At 33.8% G+C, this 27,217-nt stretch overlaps 1 long non-coding RNA gene across 2 annotated transcripts; it reads right to left on the bottom strand.

Annotated features, from left to right (window-relative positions):
* On the bottom strand, positions 1-27,217 carry LOC118682826 (uncharacterized). Of its 2 annotated transcripts, none has more exons than XR_004978629.2 (3): positions 26,238-27,217; positions 26,011-26,080; positions 1-366 (listed from the first exon to the last, which is right to left on the bottom strand). It is a non-coding gene; the product is annotated as an uncharacterized lncRNA (long non-coding RNA). The 2 variants fall into 2 exon arrangements; XR_004978630.2 differs by having other exon boundaries at positions 26,480-27,217.

The following is a 27,217-nucleotide window of genomic DNA, read 5'->3' as shown; positions in this document are numbered from 1 at the left end:
ATGATAGATACTTTGCAATTTCTGTCAACCAACATTGATATTTTTAATTTTTACTTTAATTCCACACCTATTCTTTGTTGCCCTAAGCCATATGTATCTCCATAAGTCGTTTAAGTAAAATATTGTTTGCACATTGTTAAATATTGGAAATGTTGCCAACAATATATTGTCAATATTTATAGGGTATGCCAACAAATGTGTGAGTTACTACATGGTAGAACTTTCATTGGGCTTTAGCAAACACACAGTTCACATTTGCCATTTATAATTGCCCGAATAGCTTCTTCGTACGAATTTTCGTTATTTGTGTGCTCAGTTTATTTCCAGTTTGTACGAAATGCATCACCATCCTTTCCGCACTATATGCTGAAAATTGTAGTAACAAATGAAAATATATGAGAAATACTCGTATATATGGTAAATTAATACTTAAAAATCAAATAGTGAATCAAAAGGTGGCTACTTTTTAAAAATTGATATTTAATTATTAGGATATATGTTTCATATAAAATACCAAATAGCAGATTTTTCAATAATTTGTATAAATTATATTTATTCTAAATTACTTTCAATACAATTTCAATATAATTTCACCAGTATGATTAATGTCATTTTCATTGCCAACTTGGTGGCCTCACTGGTTGTTCACATTGGTTTAATAGCGGCAGCAGTGTGCCAATAGTAGCTAAAAGGAATGATAATTGAAAATGTAAATCATAAAATGACCTCGGCAAGTCATATGCACTATTGCTTACAAAAATAATTGTACGTTTCATATAGGATATGCCTACATGCATATATACATATACATGCAGCTGTTTAACTTCATTACGAAAAATGCTTTCCGGACCCATAATACAAGCTGTTGCAAGAAAGTAGAAATGAGTAGCGCGTCGTGAATCCATGAAGCATTTTTACATATTCACGCATATATATGTACAAGTATGTGCTTAAATTGATATGTGCAAATGAGTGCAATGTTGCATGCGCTGGCTGCTTTGTAGTTGCGTTTCTGTGTCACTGGCAAGGATTCACTGCACTTAGACCACTCTCACACATACCCCCCTACGTATGTAAATATGTATTTACTCGTATGTATGTAGTCTCGTCGTCATGATGTATTGTGTCACATGGCAACCGAATGTTGTCAAAGTAATCCTTCTTGATTCACAATTCCTTCCTTCCATCCTTCGTTGTACTTTCTGTCATCACGTCACTCTACATCCTACACACATACACACACACACACATACAAACATGCACTAAGTTTGCTTGCGGTGATGTTAGTGTAAGCTTTGCTCGTGACTGATTGAATTTTTATTGTTGCTATTGTTTTATGGTTATCCTTGTTGCAGTTGCTGTTAGTGTTGCTGTCATTGCTACCGTTGACACTCTCATTGCGCTAATGGATTATGGTAATTTGCAGTAGAATGCAAATATACAAAGAAAAGAAACTAAGAAAACTATGGTTTATTCTCAGCACACACATAAATGCACTTCGAAAATGTATCTATTTTGTATGCACACAGAAAATAAAACGATGCTAGAGTTTTTAGCTATACATGAACTGATTTTGTTAGGCTTTGGAAGGTAAGTGTCTTATATCAAGCTTGGTTTTGAAATCTCTGCTATTGTCTGAAAGTACAAAAAATCCCATGAAATATAAACGAACATTATACAGAAAGTATTGGGTTGGCAACTAAGTAATTGCGGATTTCACTCATAGATGGCTTCAGTTCAATTTTTAGGTTTGCTGGCGTAGTCCAAATGTAAAACACATTTTGTTATTTTATAGTTGGCAATTCAGCTGTCAATCAGTAAAAAAAGTTTTTTGACCGGTTGCGTAGTTTTCGTTTGGCGTTCGTTAAAAAATGGAAGATCAAAAGGAACATTTTCGTCATATTTTGCTTTTTTATTATCGCAATGGGAAAAACGCATCGCAAGCTCACAAAAAGTTATGTGCTGTATATCGCGATGAAGCCATAACAGAATGGCAGTGTCAAAATTGGTTTGCCAAATTTCGTTCTGGTGATTTTTCACTCAAAGATGAAAAACGCTCTGGTCGTCCAGTTGAAGTTGATGACGACCTATTCAAAGCAATAATCGATTCGGATCGTCACAGTACAATACGTGAGATTGCAGAGAAGCTTCAGGTCATATATGCATTGAAAATCACTTAAAACAACTTGGCTATGTTCAAAAACTCGATACATGGGTTCCTCACGAACTGAAAGAAACGCATTTAACGCAACGCATTAACAGCTGCGATTTGCTAAAGAAACGTAATGAAAATTATCCATTTTTAAAACGAATGATAACTGGCGATGAAAAATGGGTTGTTTACAATAATATCGAGCGGAAAAGATCGTAGAGCAGGTCAGGTGAACCAGCTCAAACAACATCAAAAGTTGGTATTCATCAAAAGGGTGGTGGGATTATAAATAAATTGTCTACTTTGAACTCTTACCACCTGTCACCACCCAACCGAACGATCAATTCTGTTATCTACATTGAACAACTAACGAAATTAAACAATGCAGTTGAAGAAAAGCGGCCCGAATTGATAAATCGAAAACGTGTTGTATTCCATCATAACAGCGCAAGGCAACACCACATCTTGGTCACTCGGCAAAAATTATTGGAGCTTGGTTGGGATGTTTTGCCTCATCCACCATATAGTCTTGACCTTGCACCATCGGATTACTTTTTGTTTCGATCTTTACAAAACTCCTTGAATGATAAAAATTTCAATAATGATGATGATGTCAAAACGTTTACTTACGTACTTTTTGTTTCGATCTTTACAAAACTCCTTGAATGATAAAAATTTCAATAATGATGATGATGTCAAAACGTACCTGATTCAGTTTTTTGCTAATAAAAACCAGAAGTTTTATGAACGTGGGATTATGATGCTGCCTGAAATATGGCAAAAGGTCATTGATCAAAATGGGCAATACATTACAGAATAAAGTTATTTAGTTTCATGAAAAAATTGTCTTTGATTTATTAAAAAAATCCGCTTAGTTTTACTTAGTTGCCAACCGGTGGGGCTGAGATCCGCTTTCTCCTAGCAGTTTTCAAACTAGTAATATTGATGAACTAATAAACGGACAGAAGGATAAATATGACACCCTACTATTCTACCTAACTAACCCTACTATTTCTACCTAAAATAATTTACGGTTATTTACCGTTGCCGAAAACAAAAATACATGTTTAAGAGCACGAAAACAATGATAACGAACAATAAAAGCAATTTAGATATAAAAAAAATTTAAGCGGTTGGACAGATAAAAAAAGTGTCGAGATCGTTGTTGTTTTAATTCAATTACTTTCGTACTGATATATCAAGATTATTTTAAAAAATAATTAATCATTTATATTGAGTAATGAGACACTTAATATAACCAAACAGCAAATACTTAAGATATTCAAAATATTTATATAACGATATTTTTAATCTTGATATTTGCATATATTTTTAACGATTTTGCTGCTGATTTGTATATATTTAAATATTATTTTCGTATATTAAAATGCTTCCACCAATATGAAAGTAAAAATTAATATCCATTATTACCTGTCATAGTTCCTCCAAGAATTAAATACGAGTTTATAATCACATTGAAAGACATTTCAACTACTGAATCCCAAACGCTCACATGAATCGATTGCACCACAACAAAGAAGGAGCACAAAAAAGCTCGAAAACATAGCACTAAGAGCGGCAAAAAATACAAGGGGCAGAAGAAAGGCCGCCAGCTTTGTCTGTGTTACTGCACCTTTTACTACAATAATATTATGGAAAGAAAAAATGGCTTGGTACCAACTTTAAGGGATGTTTTTTAAAAGAAGCAATGCTAACTCTGACCGCATTGTTTTCGGTTTGTTTTGTGCATAGAAATTCACTTCGTTCTTTCGTGAATGAGTCTTGTTGATAGTGCTGATAGTGTACTATACAATGATTATGGAACTGTGGGCTGATTTCGCCAATATAACGCTGAACAATTGTTGACTTACCGATATAACCACGACTTAGCAATTGTGAAGATTTGAAGATTTCGAACCAAACAAAACTGCATTAATAACATTAATGTCAGTGTTCAATGGCAAAAAAAATACAAATTTGTAGTGGTATAATTCTGATATACATACATAGGTATTAAGCTTCCGACTATGATTCAAAAAGTTAAATGACAACCGTTCTACTAAATTTGACTGTCATTAAATTTTATCTAAATTTTTAAAATTTAAATTTTTAATTTTATGTTTTAAATTTTAAAAATAAATTTTAATTTTGTAATACATTTAACGTGCACACTGTATCGTCCATAACTTTTCGATGCCATAGCAACAATATTACTTGCAATGATTAGGTCAAGTACATAGTAACCGTAAAAAAATATGATCAAAGCAACAGTTTATTGTGATACAATTTAAAACTCCTCCAGTAATCGAAATAAATAAATAAAATAATTAAATGGAAATGAAAATACAAGGCGGGTTCTCAAAGCCAAACTAAACCGACTCGAAACAAAGGGACTGAAAAAAAGTCATTGTAAAAGGAGAAATGAATTGATTAAGCAAATAGCAGGAAGAATAAAAAAGGATATAAAGCAAATAATAAATAAAAGGAAAAAACATCAAATGGAGCAGAACAGTTGAGATGTAAAGTGAAATGAAATAGTATAAGCAAATCGTATTACAAATTTGGGACGAACTACGAATAAAAACACTAGAACTAGGAGGAAGCTGTGATATGTAAACGTAGTTTGAAATACCTTTCACTTAAATGTGACTATAACTAGAGTATCAATTTCCATTTTAATGAGCGTTAAAATTTGCTAAATAAGTAGGTTTCACGTTGATAGTGATCACTGCAGCGTTTGATGGCAGAGCTAATCAACTTTTCGGAGTAAAGAAAGATGTGTAAAAAACAAATGACAATTAACAAAAAAAATTAAAAGAGACAATAATAACAAAGAGGAGTTCTCAATAAAATTAGACTAACAACAATTGCAACAAATAAAAAGAAAATCGCACAACGGTATTGCCAATAAATTATGACTTAGTTAAGTTGCTGCAAGCTTAAATTGCAACAAACAATTACGGTAAAAAAGTTTAAAGGAAGTACAGAGCAATTAGTAGAAAAACATATATGTATTTTGATGCAGAACAATAATCTTTTGTGTCAGTAAAAACTATTAAACAAGAAAAACATTAACTTCGCCTGCACCGAAGCTATATACGCTTCACAGCCGCATTACTTATAGAACAAAAAATAATAAAAAGATTTTAGTCAATCCCTTTGTAAGGCATCTACAACAGTCTCAACTTTTTCCATTTAGAAAAAATGAAAACTCTTATATTGTATTATATATATAGCAATAATTACTTACGCCATAGACCAGTTTCGAACAAAAGAGTCAAATTCAGTTTACCTTTTTCGGCCTATGCTTTTTCGTTTTTCTCGTCAAACTACAAAAACCAAACTATAAGGCTGTAGTATGGGATTTATTTAGATCATGATCATTTAGTAGTTGCGTTATTATTAAAAATAATACTTATTCAACTGAAAAAAACTCAATTATTACAAATTTGTGTTTAACTTTACTATATGTTTATGTTTTCCAGTTAAAGTCAAGACCTTTTTTCCTACCTAATGCTACTAAATTTGGTTCATTTGAATAGTTAATTTCTGCTTTCGACTGCCATACAGCTAATGTTCAGCGAATTATAGTATTTTTTTCTTTTCTATCAGTTCTTATCAGGTGACAGATATCACTAAGGGTGAAACTAACAAAACTAAAAAAATTTTAACTTCGGTTTCACCGAACATATAATATCCTTCACAAAAGCCAAAGGTTCCTTACAAAAACTTGATTCAGATCGTTAAGTTTGTAAGACAGCTATATGCTATAGTGGTCCGCTATCTGCGGTTCCGACAAATGAGCAGCTGCTTTGGGAAAAATGCACACATCCTTTTTTCAAGATTTTCAGATCTTTTCAGATTTTAGATCAATATCTCAAAAACTGAGGGACTAGTTTGGGTAGATATTGACAGACAGACAGACGGACAGACATGGCTTAATCGACTCAGCTCATAATGCTGATCATATATATATGTTTTTTACAGGTTCTCCAAAGTTTCCTTTTCGGTGTTACAAATTACGTGGCAAACATAATATACCCTTGAAAGTAGACCCGTTCGAAACAAATCCAATTAATTTAATTCCGTTTGCTGAAATTTTAATTTTTGGAATTTAACACAAACATGCTAAGAATGAAATTCCCTTCAATAATTAAGTTTCACATTCCAACTCAATTACAGTAATAAAAACAGACGCAAATCAAAACTGACCGTCTATTTGTGTACTTCGGACTTGGTTCGGATATCTCAACTATTTACATATGTATGTGAATGATATTTATGTTGCACGAAGTTACCTCGTACGATGCGCTGATGGTGTTGCCTTTTCAACCAATTTATTTACCACCTAAGCATATCAATGCAATATAAATGCAAATGCGGCAGATGGCGAAATGATAAACTCACTTTGAATCTCTCGCTACGCGGCACACAATTCAAACAGAACAGCAAAATATCATATTTATGCATGATTTGACGGATATGTGGATGTAAACGTACGGTTGTTTAGAAACACGCTCATGCATTTACAAAAGTGTAACAGCCAGCTAAAGTTAGTGCGAAAATAAAACCAATGGCAGACGTCATCCTGACCAATTTTGAGAATATTTTATACATATAGGCACAGTGTAAGTCCCAAAATACATATCGTACCGGCGTTCGACTAGTATTACGCCGAATTTCATATCAGCATAAACACGTCGAGTACGATTCCACCACAACTGAAATGATGAGTCCAAATTGAGTACAAAATAAATCTGCAACTAATTAATCTCTTTGTGTGATTTATGAAAATCATCAGCTAGTAGCAACAAGCACAAACAATTATATGCGGCGACAAAGTAAACACGTAGTTCACCCAATGAAACCCGGCTTAATTGGATGACATGCAATTCCACAAAACATGCCACACGTAACAGCGCGCACTAGCATATACATACATATTATATATGTAAATACATATATACTAGGGTGGAGCGAAAAAAAAAATTTTTTTTTGCTTGGCCCGAGGGTAAAATTTGTAGATTATAAAAAAATAAAATTTTTGGATAAAAAAAAACATTTTCTTTAACATCTAGTGGCGGCTAACTCGAAATTTACTTTAAAACTGAGTGGGCCGCCACTAGATGTTCAAGAAAATGTTTTTTTTTTGTCCAAAAATTTTATTTTCTTATAATCTACAGATTGTATCCTCAGACTAAGCAAAAAAACAAAAAAAAAATTTCGCTCCACCCTAATATATACATATGTATATGTGTGCGAGTAAAGGAGTACTTCACCAACACTTATAACGTTTGTAATCCGACGCTTAGCTAAAAACAAAATCAATGCTTAACAGGCGACAACGCCTAATATTAGGCAATATCTTTGTACGAACTGTGATAAGGCTTTGTTTGCGGTAATGCTTGTGTTGCGGTTATTTTCGCTCTTTTTGGCAATGTGTACAGCATTTCGACGTAATACGCACACAGATATATATTACAAGCATTAAATATGAATCTGTATGTGTGTTAATGCATTGCTGCTGCCTATAATGTCTGCCTGTCGCCAACTGATAGTTGCAAGCCGATTGAAACGCCATTTGTTTATAAATCATGTAAACGTGTGTGCGCTGCAGGATTCTCACTTTTGGTGCGCGTCCCTACAAGAAACTGCTGATGGGTTCACCAATACACTCACATTTATTATGTCAGTACTGACTACCTGTTTACTTGTCAACTGACCGTCACTGTTATTGTTAAACAGAGACATCTTCGGATAATATTGCTTACATGTGTAAGAATGAAATTGCTGAATCCTTTACTCAACAACTGCGCAAAACAAGTTTTAGTGGTCTTCTTGCCACAAACGAAAAGTGTTGCACGCTTCTTTTTGGTTTGGTGTTAAAAATATACATTTTTATGAAAGAGAGGAGTTTTCAAATAAGATATATGTACATACATGCGTAAGTTTCAAATAAAACTATATATAATATTTAGTTAACTCCGTTTGCATTTTTAAATTCAGAAATATCCACTGATTGAGGAAAGACATACGCAGAGCTATTGAGAGGAGAAGATGGCATCAAGTAAAAATTTCCTTTCATATTTTATTATTTAATTATACTTTTTGTTGCAATCCTTTTTATATATAATATATGTGTATTATTCCAAATAATTTTGATTAAAAGTTTAAAATTTATTAAAGAAATAAAAATTATATTATCTACTGCGCAAAAGAATTTTTGTGATAGATTTACAGTCATAACTGACAAATGGCACCTATGATAGCGTTTCAGTCATCTCTGACAATTTTCAGCCATGATGGACTTATGGTCAGCAATGATTCATAGAGTGAACAGTATAAATATAGTGAATCAATTCCGAATACCCATGTTTAGAGAAAAGCAAACTTACACACATGTGTTTGTTTATACCGTTTGCACAAGGCTCTTAAGAAAATGATAGAAACTTTGTTCTACGCGCTGGCAAAGTTTTTTCAGCTTTCACTGTCATATGACCAGTCAGATGACTGTCACTGTTCTTGCAGGGGTATTTGTCACACATACATACATACACCAGTACTAATAGATCGCTATTATGTGCATATCGTTTGCTGCGGTTTCATAAATATTTGCTTATTTCCATTCATATTGCCTTGCTTATTTTTTTCGCGACTGTCACCGATATTTATTTTCACTAAATTAACGCGTTTATAAGCGATAAGTGTGAGCGCTGGTAATTATTGTATATTTATGCTAAATATTGCGCTAAAATGCGGGCTTCGGGGATATGCTTATTTTAATGCAATTTATTTTTATTTTTTTAACGTGCGCTAATGATAATATTTACATAAGCAGTAAATGAATGAATATATTTTCTGAAATGCAGTTATTAATTAATATAAATAACGGATTTCAAGTGAAAATTATTTGTTTAGAAAATTTTCATGAAAATAATGTTGTTCACTAAGAATTAACATAAGGGTATTATAATTGTAAATAAACACTAATCAAATGTAAACATTAGCGAAAGCTTTATAAAAATAGCGATTTATCAATTCTTTTATACATAATTACATATTTCGACTTACCTGCGAATTGCTGCGTTTGCTAAATAGACCAGGGTTGAAGCTTTTGAAAAGGGTAAAAAGTGTTATATACATATATACTGTTTTTATTATATGAGAAATAGCAATATATGCATCCATCATATATTATATATACATACATCCTAATTTTCGGTATTACTACAGAAGACCTCAATAAGGCAGTATCATCAAATAAAAAATGCCGAGACCCCAAACACGAATTTTCAAATAAATAGAAATAAGAATGTCAACATTTATGTAATTTTAACGTTTTGTTATCTTCTCGACTCATTAATGACAATAACACAACAAATAATGCTCTAGAGTGTCAGTGAAAATCCCAAAATGCGAGCTTACCCGAATATCTTCATTAACAGCTAAACATATGGTAAGAGTCAAAGCGAGAATATGGGAGCGCATTTGGCAGTAAATGAAGAGAAACAACGCGCCAGGCTACTAAGTGTAACTTTATTGGATTGGTGTCATTAAGAAATCGTTGAGAGTGAAAATAAAGATAATTTAGCGTAATACGAGGATGCGTTCCGCACAGTGCGCTCCAAGCAAAACAAACAGCGGCATGAGGAGAACAGAGAGAGGGGACAGACGTGAAGGCAGCCAGTGAGAATACAATTAAATACCCAGTATGTGCGGTTGCATGCAGAAAAGGATTAATGAAGTTTGAGGTTTCTACAGTACAACGCACATAGAATTTAAGAATTTGCGTTACTCATACGTGCACACATCTTTACTAATGCGTACAGCAGTACCTAATTTGCACATGCGTGTACGTCACGTACTTGCATTAGGGTACGTATGTGTGCGTGATAATTGTTGTAATTTAAGTTGTGCATGTTTTCGGGGCAAATACTGAATGTGTGTGTGTTTTCGTACACACACACCATACAAATGCATGAGAGTGTAAATAATGTGTGTTTCCTAATTTCCCGCCGGTGCTAGCACTTTATCAAAATGCGTTTTTTAGCCACGACACGAACAGACACAACAATGGTGCTTACGATGAGCACAAATGCAACACAGCCAAGCAAAGAATTAACAACTAATTCGAATATCGTCGTATATGTAGTACGGTATTTGCATGTGTGGGCGTGGCGAACGCAGCCGCAAACCCCTGAAGTGGCTTTCTTAGCAAAATATACGATGCGTAACATTTGTTTAGGTCGTAGGGCATACCTTTACTCGTACTTAGCTTCGCCCTTCATCTATGGTTTTCACTCCCTCCTCCCGACGTACTTGCGCTGTCTTTCGGTTGTGTTATACGTGTTCGTCATTAGTGAAAGTATGCGTGGAAATTAAATTAGGTTTAAATTGTAATTAACGTTTAACATTTAATTTGATAACATATTTTATGGTGCTTAATGAGAGAGGTTAGAAGTGAAATGTTGCAAATATTTGCTGGAATTCCCGCTTTCAATATTTACATTGGCAATTACATGTCTTGTGTGTCTAGTTTGCACTTACATACTTTTAATATTTACAAAACATTCATGTTCAACTTAAACATTTGTCGAAACATGCATCTTTACACCCACGAATATATAAATTTATAAAAATGTAAACATAATCTGTAAATATCGTTAAATAAATATTATTAATGTGCGTATGTACTTATATAATACAAAGAGAATACTTTGCGCCACGGTATGCCATTTTTATAAGGTTAGTTATAAAATCAGACTCGTTTAAATTTTTCGGATATATTTTTTGCCTTTTTAATTTTTATTATATTATATTTTTAATGTGCTTACAAGTATTGGACTAAACTCTTTAAATCATTTATTGATTACCCAAAAAATACATAACACTAGACAGTGCAGGTGGAATGATTGCTGCAAAAAGCAGTAAACTGAGCAATATATTCATCAGTAAACGAATATTAATTGTTTTCTCTGGTAATCTCATAAATTCAAGAGCACACATGTGCATAGGTCTGTTAGCAGCCATTTTACTTGTACATAAATAATGGTTAGAATCTGTATCCTCGCATAATTATGAGTAATCGTTTATATGCACACTAGTCTATGTACATGCATTTGTGAAGGAATTTCTTTAGAAGCATTTATAGGAAATAATGGCAATTTTCACAATTTCAACCGAGGAGTTAGTAGTTTGGGATTAACTCTAAAAAATTATCGTTTTTTTGTAACAGAATATCATATTTTTCAAACGGTGTATCACATTTATATAATAAGTATCTAAATGCATTTAATTTACTAGAAAATTAAATTTTTATAGAATTAGGATTCTAAAAATGGATGCAAATAACTTGTTTTATGTACAAGGTAGCCAAAGAAAGCAACATGGTTCATAAATTAGAATATTCATCAGCGAAATTAGTTTTGAAACAAATGAAAATTGTTCTTTTTAGTCAGGATTATATGATGGTATAATTTATAATTTTGAGCCATAAAATCAAGCCAATCATGGACTCTTCTAGTTCAGTTTAGTATCGATTTTTCTTGCTTAAAGTACGCTTTAGAGTCCTAGACACATTATTCAATTGGTAAAACAGAAAAAAAGGAGATTTTTGCCTGTCCAATTTGGTTTTATTGCAATTTTTGAGTAAACATTTTAACTTTTTTTACCACTCCGTGACTTTACGAACAATTCTTGTAAAGCTAAAATCGTACGTATTTTGTAAGCAGGTCTTACATGACACATACCACTTAATCATAACCACTTATTATTATCTGGCTAATTTCCGAATTTCGCAGATCAATTACAAGAGCTTCGAAGAAAAGCTCGCTTTGTTTTTACTCACGCGGTCTCGAAAGGACTGTTGGCCTAATGACAGGTCACAACCTACTGGGATCACATGCCAGTCGGATGGGTATATGTAACGACGATACATGCAGAAAGTAAGTAGAATTCGGCTTAAATATCCAGGAGCTTCGCACTTGAAAGGACCAGATGACTTTCGCATTTCTCGCATTTTGTACCTTAACCTCAATTTGGTCCAGAAATTTTCCACTTCCAATGCGATTCACAACTGACACCAATTTCAAAAGTTTGACCCAGCTTCAAGAAAACACAAGAACATATACATACATATATGTACGAGTATATACGTAAGTATATATAATATAAGTATATGCTTTCTCGCTGCCCGAATTCTGCTGCTAACTAATACAATTTCACCTCCGTTAAGTAAATAACAGAATATTGCTGTGCGTTTTGTTTAGTTAGTTTTCTTACAAATAATGTAATTTTCAAGCGTCCACTCTCCAAGCCAGTGTTAGACTTATCTATCTGAAACACCTGCAGTATTCCCATAGCGGGTGACTGCCTTTGTTTTGGCTACTTTTGTTATTCCTGTCAACTGAAGTGTCAGCAAACAAAATTTATGTGCAAAATATTAAGCCTCAAAACAAATAATTTGTTGTCTGCGTTTGCGTGCGTGTTTTGGGCAGTAGAACGGTTCACTAACATTTGCTGTAATACCCAACTACGGTTTCGACACTATTAAACACATACCAACACACACACACATTTATTTGTACCTACCGATTGGCTATGTACTAAAGAGCACTGTATTAGAGGTTAGGAAATGAAGTGTACTCTCCAACACTTGAGCCTGTCTATTTCAGTTCTGTTTTTTTCTAGCTTTGTTGTAACTATTGTTGTTGTTATTTCACTCTGTCAGTTGCAAGCAATTTTTTGGCATGGCCCCAAAGTATATTTGTTTCTTCTGTCCTTCAATTATTTATAGGTTTTGTAATTCATTTAATCCTATTTATTGTTCTCATATTTATAAAAATATGCTATATTTTTATTTTTCTACAATTGGTGTTTGTATATCTTGATTTATAAAATATATAAACTATTAGAATTAAGAAAAGTATTCTTCTCATATGACACCCATACTTTTTTTAGATTATCAAAAATATCCCTCTGTAATGACTTTTTGTAGTGTACAGTGATTGTAATTTTTGTAATTACTTTTACAATAAATCCTAAAAACTTATGGATTGCATTGTTTAAATCGTAATTATAAAATTGTATAGTACTATTGAAATAATTAAAAAGATCCAGTGACAGTAATTGTATTTGAAATGTATTGGTGTAATTCATATAAGAAAGAAATGGGTTTATTAACTGTTATGTGAACTCGGTTTGCACACTTGATAAGAAATAAAATAGGCTAAGAAATCGGTTCACCGTCACCGCTTTGATATTTTGATACCATTCTACGCCCATTCACTAACCCTATAGGGCACTTGGAACTCATAACATTAGCATAAAAATCTTACTCTCAACTTTAAATCATAACAATGCCAGTTACCTTACCGCCTAAACTACCTGAAATTAATTCGATCAAGACATCACATTGTGTAATACAGTGAAGTATGTAAGTGTGTAGTTAACTTAAAGTAGCTCCGGTATTGAGGCAGTTATTTTTAATTGAATTGAATTTAGTACGGCGAAAGTTAGAAGTCGGTAAGTGTCAGGTTTAATTGAAATTCATTTTAATTATTCTCAAAATTTTATAGTTGGAAAATTTTAGCTCATTTTAAACTAGGCAAGGACGCAGTAACCATACCTTCAGTAACCGCTGTGTAAATTTCCAAGGTGCGTTCGCCACTTGGGGCGCTTAGTTAAATTTTTTTCTTTCACCTTAATATGCTTTACTTGCCGAATTAACATCAATTTTGCTTTGCAGAGAATTAACTAAACTCCGAATATTGTTCTTGATACTTTCCGTATTTTTGCTTTCATCCTGAGATTGGCGCGTTTAAATTTTTATAAGCATATATATATACACAGTACTATAATTTTTTGGGTCTTATTTGGGTTTTCACTTTTTTTATCAGGCACCTGTTGGCAATGGAACAGCATACAAACACACAAACACGAGCATAAACTTAGCAAGCATTAGCTTAGCTCAATTGGCAGCTGCAGTTGGGCACATGCCTAATTCAAGTCTTATCTGAGTGGGCGCAAGTGTCTGTACGTTAATTGACAAGCAAAACCATTTGGCTGACAATGTTTTGGTGTCACTGGGCTAATTGAGTTTTCGTGATTTTTGGAAATGAACATTTTAGTGATAAGTACTAAGTGCTAATTTAGTTATAATTATACCTATACTTGCATATACTCGTATTGAGTGCTTTTCTACATCTTAATTTTTTGCGCTTTAAGTTTTGAGCTTTTGTGCTGCCAAAGCAAACGCTACGGCCAACGGTAGTTGAATTCTGTAGATACTCGAGACTTAACGTTTGTAACTGTTCCATGGCAATTAATATTTTTGCCATCTATTTTTCTATTAATAATCTAAAAATTAAAACAAGTTAAAAATTTTAAAAATTGGCACGTGACCATACCTACGATTTCAGCCCTCCTAGCAGTCTGAAACCAATAAAGTATAAAAAATAATTAATTATAATAATATCGCAATGTCTGGGAATAAGGAAAAGTTTGAAAAAAAGGATCATGAAATAAAAACAATTTTTGTACTACTTGTTTTAATGGTTAAAACCTTTTTAAAAATAGTAAAAATTTGGGGATATGGCTAATTCCAGACATAGACGAGTCAATAAAGAAGACTCTTTGCAGCTAAATCGGTCTAGTAGACCGGAGAGATCGTGTGTATCGTTTTGTAAAAGACAGTTTCGAGAAAAACTCGTTTTAGGTTTCAGTTCTGGTCTAACCAGTTTGGATGCTGGATCAACGAAATACCTATGTATATCTCCAAAAATAATTTGAATTTTTAAAAATCCTCATTTAGACTTACGTATTCTTGAACAATTAAACTTTGTAAATATACAAAATAAAATTAATTTTTTTTATTTCAAATCAGGAATATCCCCTTAAGTGATGAGGAACTGAAGACGAGTTGTGGGACTCTGGAAAAACATTTTTCAGTATCTTACTCCATTATGCCAAGCAACTACGGTTTACAAAATCCTACAACACAACATAAGAGGATTGCAAATAATTAATTAAGTATAATTAAGTCCGTTTCCACAAGTCTCTCTCACTTTCTGTTCATACATAAATCTTCTGCTACAAGTTTTGATTTAAAGTTTTTTTTAATTACTTTCCATTATTAAATTCAACACATCCAATTATTCAGCAATGACTATTTCAATAAGGACTTAGGCTTAGAATTGAATAGACTGACATGTCATTCGAACATTTTAGCTCATTTATTTCAAAGTGTTAGTCAATAGAAAGCCCGAAGATAGACAAAACATAAGCTGCAATCACTTTGAATTCGTTATTATTAGTATGCATTGCAATTGCGTTTATTACAGTAATTAAGCAGAGATTTACGTGAAGAGGAAGACTTTGAATTACCCGAAAGTACTCCCAAAAATAATCAGTATTCACATATGCACTTTATTGCATATCCTATATGAACATAGACCCATCTCTGAAGGCCAATCGCCTTATATAATGTTTTTTTAACTAAAGCAATTGTCATATTGCCACACAGCCACAATACCACTGTGCAACCGTTAGCTGTTGCACTATCCTGTAAACTCTATTTTACACTCGTAAGTTTAAGCAATATGTATTTACCCATGTATTGTTATGTTGTGCTACAACATTATGTTCATTTTGATTATATTGCAATTTTGATACAATGCACATTTGTGAGTAGCAGCCATAACCACATGCTATCTATTTGTGTGTTTGTTGTGTGTAGTTGCTGGTGTAAAAGTACACATAGTTACCATATGTAAACATAATTACAGCAACAAACACAGCATGGGTTATATTATTGAACTCTTGAATTTATACATACTCGTAAGTATGAATGTATGTAAGCATATTTGTATATATCGATCTGTTAATGTATTCGTGAAATTGCATTTAACTCCCTGTTGACAATTAGCTTATCAGCAGGCAATACATTTGGGTATACGCATTAAGAATATTTGTATGCATATGTATGTATAAAGATTTATTTGCGAGTATACACATGTGCGTCTTGTCCATTAATGAGTCATATATTAAATTTTTATAATTGGTCCCCAATTTTATTACGAATATATCTGTATTAGCTAACTAAGCTCCCGCTGTTTGTCAAGAGATGGATCCAGCCGCTTCAAAGACGGCGATTTCGATATAAACGACCGTCCGCGTGAAAGAAGACCAAAACCGTTCGAAGACGGTGAAGAGCTTGTTAAGCATTGGAAGTTACCCGCCAAGCCATTTCATGCAGTCGCTTTGGAAAAAAAAAACAAAAAAAAGTTATTCTGCTGCTTGACACTGCTCGGCGTGCCAAATTTGTTAAAACCGGAAACGCTTGAATGAGAAGTCCTCCTCACTCATCGAAAAATTACTTGATTCTTGGATGGCATCACAAGGTGAACAGTTTTACCGTAATGGTATGCCAGCTTTGCTAGAAAGATGGGAAAAAGTTGTGACTAGCGATTGGCAATACCTCGAATAATTCAAAAGACAAAAATAAACAGCGAGAACTTAGTTGTGCACCTTATACAATACCACATCCCGAACTTCCTCTAATTTATTATAATATCTAAGTGCGTCAAACTATTTTACTTCCGTTTCTTGTAAAATTTTAGGAAAATTTTCGAACAGGTGGTAACTATGAAGCGGTTTCGAATATAGGAAGAACTCCAAATTTGAAGTTTATTAACGACTACATCATGCGTCAAACCCTTCGGTATTTTTCGAATAATGACCCCATGGTTGACCGAAAACTCTAAGACAGATTTACAGAACCGATTAGCTTTACACTTTTTTCAAGACGAGAATTTTGTCTCCAATCATATTTAGTCTCTAATCTTATAATCACTTCAATACTGTAGTCGAGAGTAGTTATTTGAAGAACATTGATGTATAGCTTTTTACTCCTTCTTCGGAAGAAGATACATTTACGAAGAAGCGAATTTACGTAGAAGCGAAACGGAGGCATATTGCAAAAGTACAAAAACAACTTTGGAAAAAGACTTATAATTTTAAAACTTTAAATAAAAATTGAAACATTCTACTTAGCACTAACTTTCTGCAGTAAATGTAAAACATCTGTTCACCTAAAAGTATATGAAAACATCACATTGAGTTGAGTCTTAACCAACAAATTTTTCAATCCCATTCATACCATACTTGTACATACTTACATTTAAGAAGAGACACACTACTATCAGGGTCTCCATTTAACCTATCAATGCCAGCGAACACCATTTCAGATTTCAGCTTTATTTTATTTATATATATATTTTTTTAAGTGTATGTAGGACTGCAAATTCTTTTGGGAAATTAACAGCAGGCAACTCAATGAATTTTCATTTTAATGCGGAAATTGTCATGGTGCAGTGGAAAAATAAAAATGCCACTAAAATGGAAAAGTGGCAAGGCAAGCAGAAGCGGGTATGTAGGTAAGTCCATAGAAGCGAAGTGAGAGTAATAAAAACGTAGCACAGCCAACAGGCACACAACAACGATCCTGGATGACAGCAACTGCGATTACAAGTATAAAACTACTATACATGCAACATATGCTTGCACCTGCGCGACATTTCCTTTATCCTCCTGCATTAACGCGCTCTTCTACTCGACCTATTCGCCCATCCAAGCTGGCATTGAGGCATGTGTGTTCCTTTTTGCAAGTGTCATCTCTGTCAACAGCAGTGTTGGAACGCAACGTATGCCAGCTTTAGCCTTTTTATTGAGCTACGGGAGTGACAACATCGAAAAGCGCGACTTTTTGCAACAGACACACACGCGCACAAATATGAAGAAAGAGGACAGCTCGGTTCAATTCACTAAGGATATTAACTTTTGTAATTTAATGTGTATGTACATACATATAAAAATATATAAGCAGTTGTATATACTTTTAAGTGCACAACTGTAAAAATCATAAAAACACACACATGTATATACGTTTTACTATTAAAATACTTGAAGAATCTCCAACAGCTGTTTTAAACTTCACAATAAATAACTAAAGTAAGTAACTGTGCTCCAAGAAAAGTTAGGTAGAAGTGCATTTAAAGTAGAAGAGAACTTGAAATTAAGTTGGTTGATTCGCCTTCACTTTGTTCTGAGAATTTTTTTCCGATTCAAGCACTTACTTAAGCTAGCAGTAGTCTTATTTTAAATATTATGTTAACAGGTACCATGGGGCTGGCGCATATTTTCTAGAATCCATTAATTTTAGTAATATAACACCTTAAAATTTTTGGATCTTTTACGAAAGTACTTTAGGCCACTTTCAGGAGTGCGCTTTCAAATCGAGCATTAATAAATATATTCTGATAAAAATTTAAAAAAATAGTGCGTTTAAGGCTTAGTTCAAGCCGAATATATCGATATATGGACTCCAGTGCGTATTGCTGAATATGAATGGAGTTGACCTTGGTCTAAACCTCATATCTCTAATATGTATATCGAATTAAAATATTTATATGGTTGCCGTTTTCCACATCAAATCCATTTAGCTTTTCGGTTGAGATAATATCACATATATCTCAGTTAAAGATGATTTTAATACAATTTCAGCTGACGCAAAGTAAAATATAGATATAAAACTGAGTCCATGCCCTACAATATAACTTAATAAAATAGTAAATAGCCTGCCAGCTGGCTATATATAAGCAAAACAGGCACCATGCCTGGCCAGTGCTCAGAATTAAATCGGAATCGATGGTATGGTGAATTCAATCGATTTCGTGAAGGTCGTCCAAAATCAGTTGTTGTTCCGGAAACTATTGATGGTGTGAGCAACCTGATATAGCAAGACCGTCAGGTGACCTATCGTGAAATTGAGAGAATTATTAGCATTAGTGTGAGAAATTAAAAAAAAACAAAAAACCCATAGCGGTACTTCAAAACACGTCTATGACATCGTTACATTTTTCATATATATTCGTATAAATATTTTATAAGGTATCCGACGTTTTCTTCTGGGTATTACAAACCACGTTTAAAATTTGGTATACCCTGCTCAAGTTAGAAATATTACAAAAAAATATTTAAAAACAAATTACTACTTTTATATTTTCAATGAAAAAAGAAAGTAATAATAACACTTTTGAAGAAAGATCCCAAATAGCTGCTTAATTCAATTTATTAGTAATAAGAAATTAATGGTCATTGACCCAAATGTAAGCAAAGGTTGTTGACTTGGCTAAATATAAACAACGGTTGTGAACTTATATAATAAATTTAAACAAAAAGAACATTGGACCTCATAATGTAAGCATAGGGGTCATTGACCAATAAAAAGTAAACAAAGGGGTTATTCACTTAGGAGTAATGTAAACAAATAGGTCATTGCCCTCATAATGTAAGTAAAGCGGTCAATGACCCCATAAAATTTAAACAAAAGGGTCATTGGCCTCTTAAATGTAAACTAAAGGGTAATTGACCCCATAAAGTGTAACCAAAGGTACACACATTAATTTTTTTCTTTAAATAAACCGCTCATGACTCGGAACCGCCGATATCGGACCACTATAAAATATAACTGACACAAGACATCTTCACGAAATTTGGCACGATTTATTGACCAAGGCAAGATAAAGATCATTTTATAGTATTCTATGCTATAAGAAATGCCTTTATTAAGGATGTTAGTGTAAAACAAAGTTTTGCTACACCTGAAGATATTTCTCCTGCTTTGATCCTTGAAAGTTGCAAGAGTATAAAGTATTCGGATGCACCCGAACTTATCCCTTCCTTACTTGTTGTACATACATACATATATAAACTGATATTTTCGCTGAACCAGCTACTCAATACAAAACGAAAATTTCATTAAAAATGCCGTCAAATGTACCACTTGATTTGGTTGTCAAACTGTCTTTTCGCCGTCAAAAATTAATTTTCAACGTGTTCAAATCACAGCAGCAGATTACACTTGATACATGACAATATTATGCAGTAAGTACACAAATACATATACAAGTGCTTACTAAAAAGTAGAAGACGAAGTATACCTGCAGGTAAACGCAATGCTCTTAAAACGCGTAAAATATAACTAATAATGCTCGACTCAGAAGAATTCCGTTTATTTTCCTGCGTTTCCCTACAGGGATGTAACTAACACAAATACACCGTTATCCATTAGCGTATAAAAAATTTTTCGGCAGCCATTGTCATTAGCAGTCAACATCTTTGCCTTAAAAAACCGCCTAAAAGCATGCAGCAGCAGAGTATTACTTGCTTGTTTGTATATATAGAAAACAAACCTGCTATTACTGCTTATAGCACCAATGTGTGTGAAAGTGTGTATTTAATACGCACGAGGGCGTCATATTGTTATTTAATAATATTTATTATTGTATTTATGTGCCGTCAACGACAGCCTCAACACACTACAAGCAATACACATATACTAATGCTATGTTCCCACGCAAACACGCACAGCCTCGCACACAATTTGGCGTTTCCAAAAATCCGCTGTCAACAGCCGTCATCGTCGCGATATGGCGCTACGCTCGGTCGGGACGCCAATTGGCATGACAGCCTCTGCATTGTTGCTGCTAACGAGCACAAGCCAGTTTTGCCGTCATAACGTATTGATAGCTTTTGTTTCGTGCTGTTTACGTGTTTTGTTTACTTACCCTCAACACTTGTTTTATTGTGCGTGTTTTGTACTTTTAGGCGTTGCAAGTGTCCCGCTGCTTTTGCCAGCGCAACATGGAAAATTAGGATAGAAATAAAAATGTTTGTATTTAACAAACTATGGTCGCAGACACTGGAGCCATGGCAATTTCCCCGCTCGCGCTCTCCTTTCCAATATCTTAGCTTATGTTTTCAATTATTCATTGACATGTCTGTTGCAGATTTTTGGATGTTCAAGCGTGGTGTACATTATGTATTTACCGTTGAGATGTCGTGGATGTTTATGATATTATTTATGGTGCCAACACACTTACATTACCGAACGACGCTTTGTGTCTTCAGCAGGTAAAAGGTTTCGGTTTATTAACGCATCTTTGTAATCATAAAATCATAATGGCGTGTGAAAATTATTTGGCCAAATGCTTATATGAAACGCATAGCATCAAATGTCAACAGAACCTTGAGTTTTTGTTTCGTGAGAAACACGAAGGAGGGAGGAAATATTTTTAATTTTTGTTTTGATTTCACAAATTTTTCCGCAGTAATACAGAAGAATGAATGTAACGCATACGGTGTAAATATTTTAATTGCAAAAAATTTCCAGATATTTTTTCATATTTGGACTAAGGTAAACATTTAAACTTCAATCCTACTTCTGATTTTTGAGCAGCGGCTTTGTGTTAGTTCCAGTCGGGCACAACTTTTTATGCATTTTTACTCCAAATCAATATTTCCATACACATAATGTGTCCGGTTTTTCCAACTCCAACTCGGGTAATTTAGCAGTAAAGCACTAATGAGAGTTGGCACCAGAGAAGAACAAGCTTAACCATATATCTAATAGAGGTGTCGATGTCAAGTAAATATTCCTATATAACACTTAAAATTGTCATCATATCTGAGTTCATATAGATTGGAAATTCCTACCTTTCCATATATAGCATACCTACCTTTACATAGGTATATACATATTTACATACATTTATATATATATATATTATATGTTGACAGCCGCAAAACAATATAAGCTTTCGTCTTTTCACCCTCGTTACAGATACATTTACTCCCACTTCAACGACAAGAATACACTAAGGTATACTTCGCAACTCAAGTTTGTAAAATTTTCTGAACATTTTGAATTTTTTTACGTATTGTAAATTAACTAAATTATATGCATAACTTTACATATACTTGTAGTACAAGTATGTATGTACATACATATACACAACTTCTAACGAATTCAAAATTTCAAATGTATATGTCGAAGTACTTTTGCAATAAGCTTGAAATGACCTTAATTATCTAAGAAAACTTTCATATTTTCCACAATTTGCTTTTTCTGCCGGGGATTGCGAACTAAGTCTGAAAAAAATCATAAATCCCTTCATAAACACACTCCACCTACTGTAGAGTACTTTGCTCCAACACACCACTAGTCACATACCAAAACAACGTGACTTCCTATCACCAAAGACTTCATGTACAAATGTGATTCGATAGTCAAAAAATATTCCTCCCACATATTCGGCAAAATTGGAATGACGTTCTGATCGTACATAAGAGAAACCACTGATCGAAAATTTCTCTCACCTTGCTAATTTTTTTCTCAGATGATGCTGCCTCGGAAATTTCTTCTGTTATGTCACCTCCCTATATACTATATTAGGTACATTTAATATGTAACACTATGTATTTACTATATGTACCAGCCATTTTCAAAAACTCCACTTCGCATGAAAACTGTGATTTTACTTTATCCGGCCGTCAGCTCCTGCTGTTAGTGCTGCATTCTTTTAAACACCAATGTAAATACCTTTAACTGCGTACGAAAGAGAGCAGGTGCCAGCTGAGTTAATTGCTTTTTCGAATTATGCAACGCCGTATAAATCATACACACAGAAACCGAGGCTAAGTTGCACCACAGCCAAGCCCCAGTACTGCTTAGTGACAGGAGGCAGCAGAGAGTCTTAGTAATTGGCTACTGTTGTATGTACTATAAAACACAAAAACAATATATGGATAAGTGCTATGCACATACGCACTCAGTAAACAAGAGTTTCCGACCTTATTGGTATAGAAAGGACGCGTAAAGGTGTTGGTACGGAAAGTTGAGTGTTTCCGTCTGGAATGTAAAAATATGCGCTGCAAATGAGTGCAAGCCTTTAGAAGAAACATAGATCAACATTTCTGCAATTAAAGTGCACTTGCAGCAAAAACTAACAACTTATGTGGGTGAAAGCAAATGCAAAGTCAGGAATAAGGGGTGTCTGTAAGAAGAGGCAAGGCAGCAAAAATATATATGCAATTATCAGCAAGTTCAAATGCATCACCTGACGCTCTGTTGACAACTCTCAGACTGATAAGTTTAGGTGGGAACAGAAATATATGCAGGCTAATATTCTTATAAAAGGTGTCCCAAATTAACGCAAGATTTAAATTTGCTGCCATTTATGTAGTAAAATATTGACAACCCTAAAAATAAACAAATTGAATCTACCATGAACTCATATACCTTTTAATCTCAAAAGCGAATACATATACATATATAAACTTGAACAAAGATTGCCACTATTTACGTTTTCACCTATAAACCACAAAATGTCTGTTCATCCTTTCGGAGTTGCGGTTGAGTCAAAAAGAAAAATCTTCTCTGTAACTTTATCTAATGCGTTAATCAATCTTATTGTATTTGATATTGTCAAGAACTACAGGGCGCGGGTGGAACATTTATTCGAAGGTCACACAAGAATATTTTGATTCCAAAAAACACATGCCGACGATAGTCAGACCCGAAACAAACATGGGGAAAGGACTTCGAACTGTAGATGAGTTTTTCGAGTACTTGGTTTGCGCACTATGCATCATGAGTTCGATCACAGAAAAATCTAAAGGTTTTTCAATAACATTTTTGATATGAAAAATTTAGTTGTAAAATGATGTGTCTAAAAGCCGCTAAAATTTTGTAATATCTTCGCTTGAATAAAGTTCCACTATTTGGAAGATGAAGAAGAATGCGTTTACATATATTTTAAGCAGAAAAATTACATTAGTTACCACCATTCACGTAAGAAGCAACGTGTTTATCCATGAGAATGTGTTAATGAAGTGTTTAAAAAATTATGAGAAAATTTTTTTGTTTTTTAGTGTGAAAGGAAGATTGTTATCAAATTCGATTTGATATCCATCGAACAAATGGCCATACGATATATTTCCTTTTGATATTGTCACTTTTTGCGGAACCCATATTTACACCGTAGCAAAATCACAAATCGATACTTCTCTTAAAGCACTGGGGAAAGCTTGGCAGAGCTGATGGGGCCTATAAGACTCGTGCATTTTCGCTTTAACATTCTCAGCTTTTGCACATATGTTTAGTTGATAAATATTCGCAATTTGAATAAACACTTGCGACTTTTACAAATTTATGCTTGTGACACAGAAATTCAATAAAGGAAAGCCATCAAACGTAAGGTGCCGGAAGAAAGCAAATAAAAACTCAAATTGAATATTTTACAAACACACAAGCATAAGTGGATTGAAGCAAGTAAACCAAAGTAAAAAGAAAATAAAATGGGAAATTCAAATTTGCTTTCACTTTGAACAAGGCAAATAGAATGGAAAACTGTATCTGCATAAATCTAGCTGCCTTGCATTATACTTTATCTCTAACAAAACTCTTTGATCAGCATGTGTAGCACTTAATGCTAATGGTAAAATACCAGCTCCGATCAATTTTTAATTTTTAATAACAGTTGTCAATTTGTTAATAAGATTGCTGCAACTCCAAGGCTTTGTTGGCACACGTGCTCTCAAGCTCAGGGAACCACATTTATTTACGAATATCTAAGTAGGAATACGGAATAAATATGTATAGATACACGTACCATATGTTTGTATCATGTGTTGCGAGGCGTTATAATGGAGAAGAGCTGAATTATAAATGAGCCGCAAAGTGGCAAAACATCAAGCACGAAAATTGCGCTCTTGCAACACGAGCCAAAAAAAAAACTGGAACGGCAAAAACAATCAACAGTTAGGAAACAAAGCAAGGAAGGACGAAAGGAAATAAGTCGACAAGTTGGAGTAGTTATTCCGGCAACAACACTAAATGCAAATCAACTGCAGACCGGAAGTGATGTTAGCACTTCAAAACACTGCCGACCACACAGACACTGTAACTGCTACGGCGGTTCTAGTACATCGGAACTTTTAGTGAACTACAACTGTACTATTATCTTTCTATGTGTGTGTATTGAAGAGCAACAGTAGTAAAGTTGGCAGCCAAATGTGGACTGAATGCAACAACACTATCAACACAGCAGTACTTAGCTAAGTGGCAAAGAGGTTAAAACGGTAAAGCAATGCTAAGACCATACAGTGTGGGTATGGTGTACTGGGCAGGCGTCCAAAATGTCTAGCAACAAAGTCGATGCGCAGAAAAAGCACCATTTCATGGAAATTATTACGCCAAAAAGACACGCAGACATTTGCTACTTCATAGACCAAAAAACTTTAAGAAAAGCAATTCATAACAAATGCACCACGCCTCGTCATGCTAGGCATTCATTGCAGCGTCAAGTGCGCTCGGCACAAGGTAGTTTTTAAATCTTCACGTTTCTTTTTTCTTTGGCCTTCATCCGCTCGCTGTGGTAGTATGTATATGTACTGTGGGGAATATACAATGCTGGCGTTGTACGTTTAAGATTCAGAATTTATTCACTCGACCGAAAAACAAGAAAATCGTATAGGAAACCCGACTGGAAAAGTTTAAGACGCGCTTGAGAATAAGTTCTTCTACTACTTATACATTTCAGAAATGGAATGAAGAAACGGAATGCGTAATGACTCCGAAAGTTTTAAGCGCTTGTATTCAAAACTCAATCGAAACCGACTTTCTGGGTAATATCATATACACAAAATATAAGTTTAAAGACCGTCGAATCTGCATATGTTCCTGGTGTTTGTTCCTGGTCGCGTACTAAAATATCTAGCAACAAATATTCTTTTCAAAGTAATTTTGCAAAATTTTGTAGAAAATTCTTCGAAAATTTTAAAAGTTTTAGCTTTTCCATATTGTCATTAGTCCTTGCATTGCTTAAAAATATAAAGAGCTTTTATATACTTACATACTTGTATTATATACATAGGTATATATAAATGTATGTATATCACATAAACTACCCATTCTTCTTTCTTAGTATCAAAAATGGACGGGCGAAAATAATATTTACCCTGAAAATTTTTTAATCAGGTTTGACTAACGGCAACAGGCGCAAATGCACGATTACTGCAAAGATTTTCCTGTAATGATATAGAATGTGCAAAAATTATAACATAAAAAAAATTATGATGCAATGTAAATACATAAGTGTATAATAACGGATTTAAAGACGTTAGACAAAATGTACGTAAAAAACAAAATGTGTCTTTAAAACCAAATATATAGATCTGTACATACATGTGCATTTATGATTTATTAATTAATATTTATCCTTAATATTGCTCTATAATCGAAATCGAAAATTTCCGAAAAGTATTAAATGCGTAAGCAAAACAAATTACAAAATTAAAGTTGACAACATAACGAAAATATATCAAGACACTAGCACATTTTTATGTGCTACAACAGCAAAGGATCTCAACAGCAACATATCTGCCTCCGCTTGTTCTTCTTCATTTTTAATAAAAGCAATAACACACCAGCCCAATGATGGTCACAGCACTTCCACTTATTCACACATTTGCATTCTTGTATGCGGTCAGTGCAATCACCACAAACAAGCACGCCGCGTAACAGCCGCAAAACACCAATGCGTTGCACACCACAATTCAACCAACGCACGTCCCGTACTACAATACGTCGAAACAAATGCTTGTCCTACCGCCCGTTGTTCTCCTTGCAGTGAGAACAAATTAAAGTCATGGCTAATGGCGGCAGCGAAACGAGCAAACTATTCGAAGAATCTTTTGTCACCCCCCACATAGTCTACATAAGTGGTGTTTTGACATTTACCATTTATTATTCGCTTATCTCTTTATATTTATTTTATTTCAGAACATGTCGTGATATAATGTATGTAGGTAACCACAATTCAATTAATGATTTAATCGGTCTTGAAGCTGTAAATATTTTCCTTATTAAAAAATATATGCGCACAAAATGTTTAAATATTTTTATAAATTTGCATTGGTGAGAAACTATTTAAACTTTTAACTTTTTGCCGTTTACCGTTATTCAGCGGAAGCTTCGAACATTGTCAAATTTAATATATATTAACGCTTATGCCGATTTCAGGTTAGAAGAAATTATATAGTATTCTGGCATAAAACCCATCCATATATAAAGTTTGATGGTCGCTGTATTAATCTGCTTACAAATGTATAAAAATTGTCTCCACAATGCTCATGATAAATAGAAAAAATGTCACTTTTCAACAA

Source organism: Bactrocera oleae, chromosome 2 (assembly GCF_042242935.1).
Source record: "Bactrocera oleae isolate idBacOlea1 chromosome 2, idBacOlea1, whole genome shotgun sequence".
Classification (NCBI taxonomy): domain Eukaryota; kingdom Metazoa; phylum Arthropoda; class Insecta; order Diptera; family Tephritidae; genus Bactrocera; species Bactrocera oleae.
The sequence above is the reverse complement of the archived record's forward strand: the minus strand, read 5'-3'. Positions and strand labels throughout refer to the sequence as shown.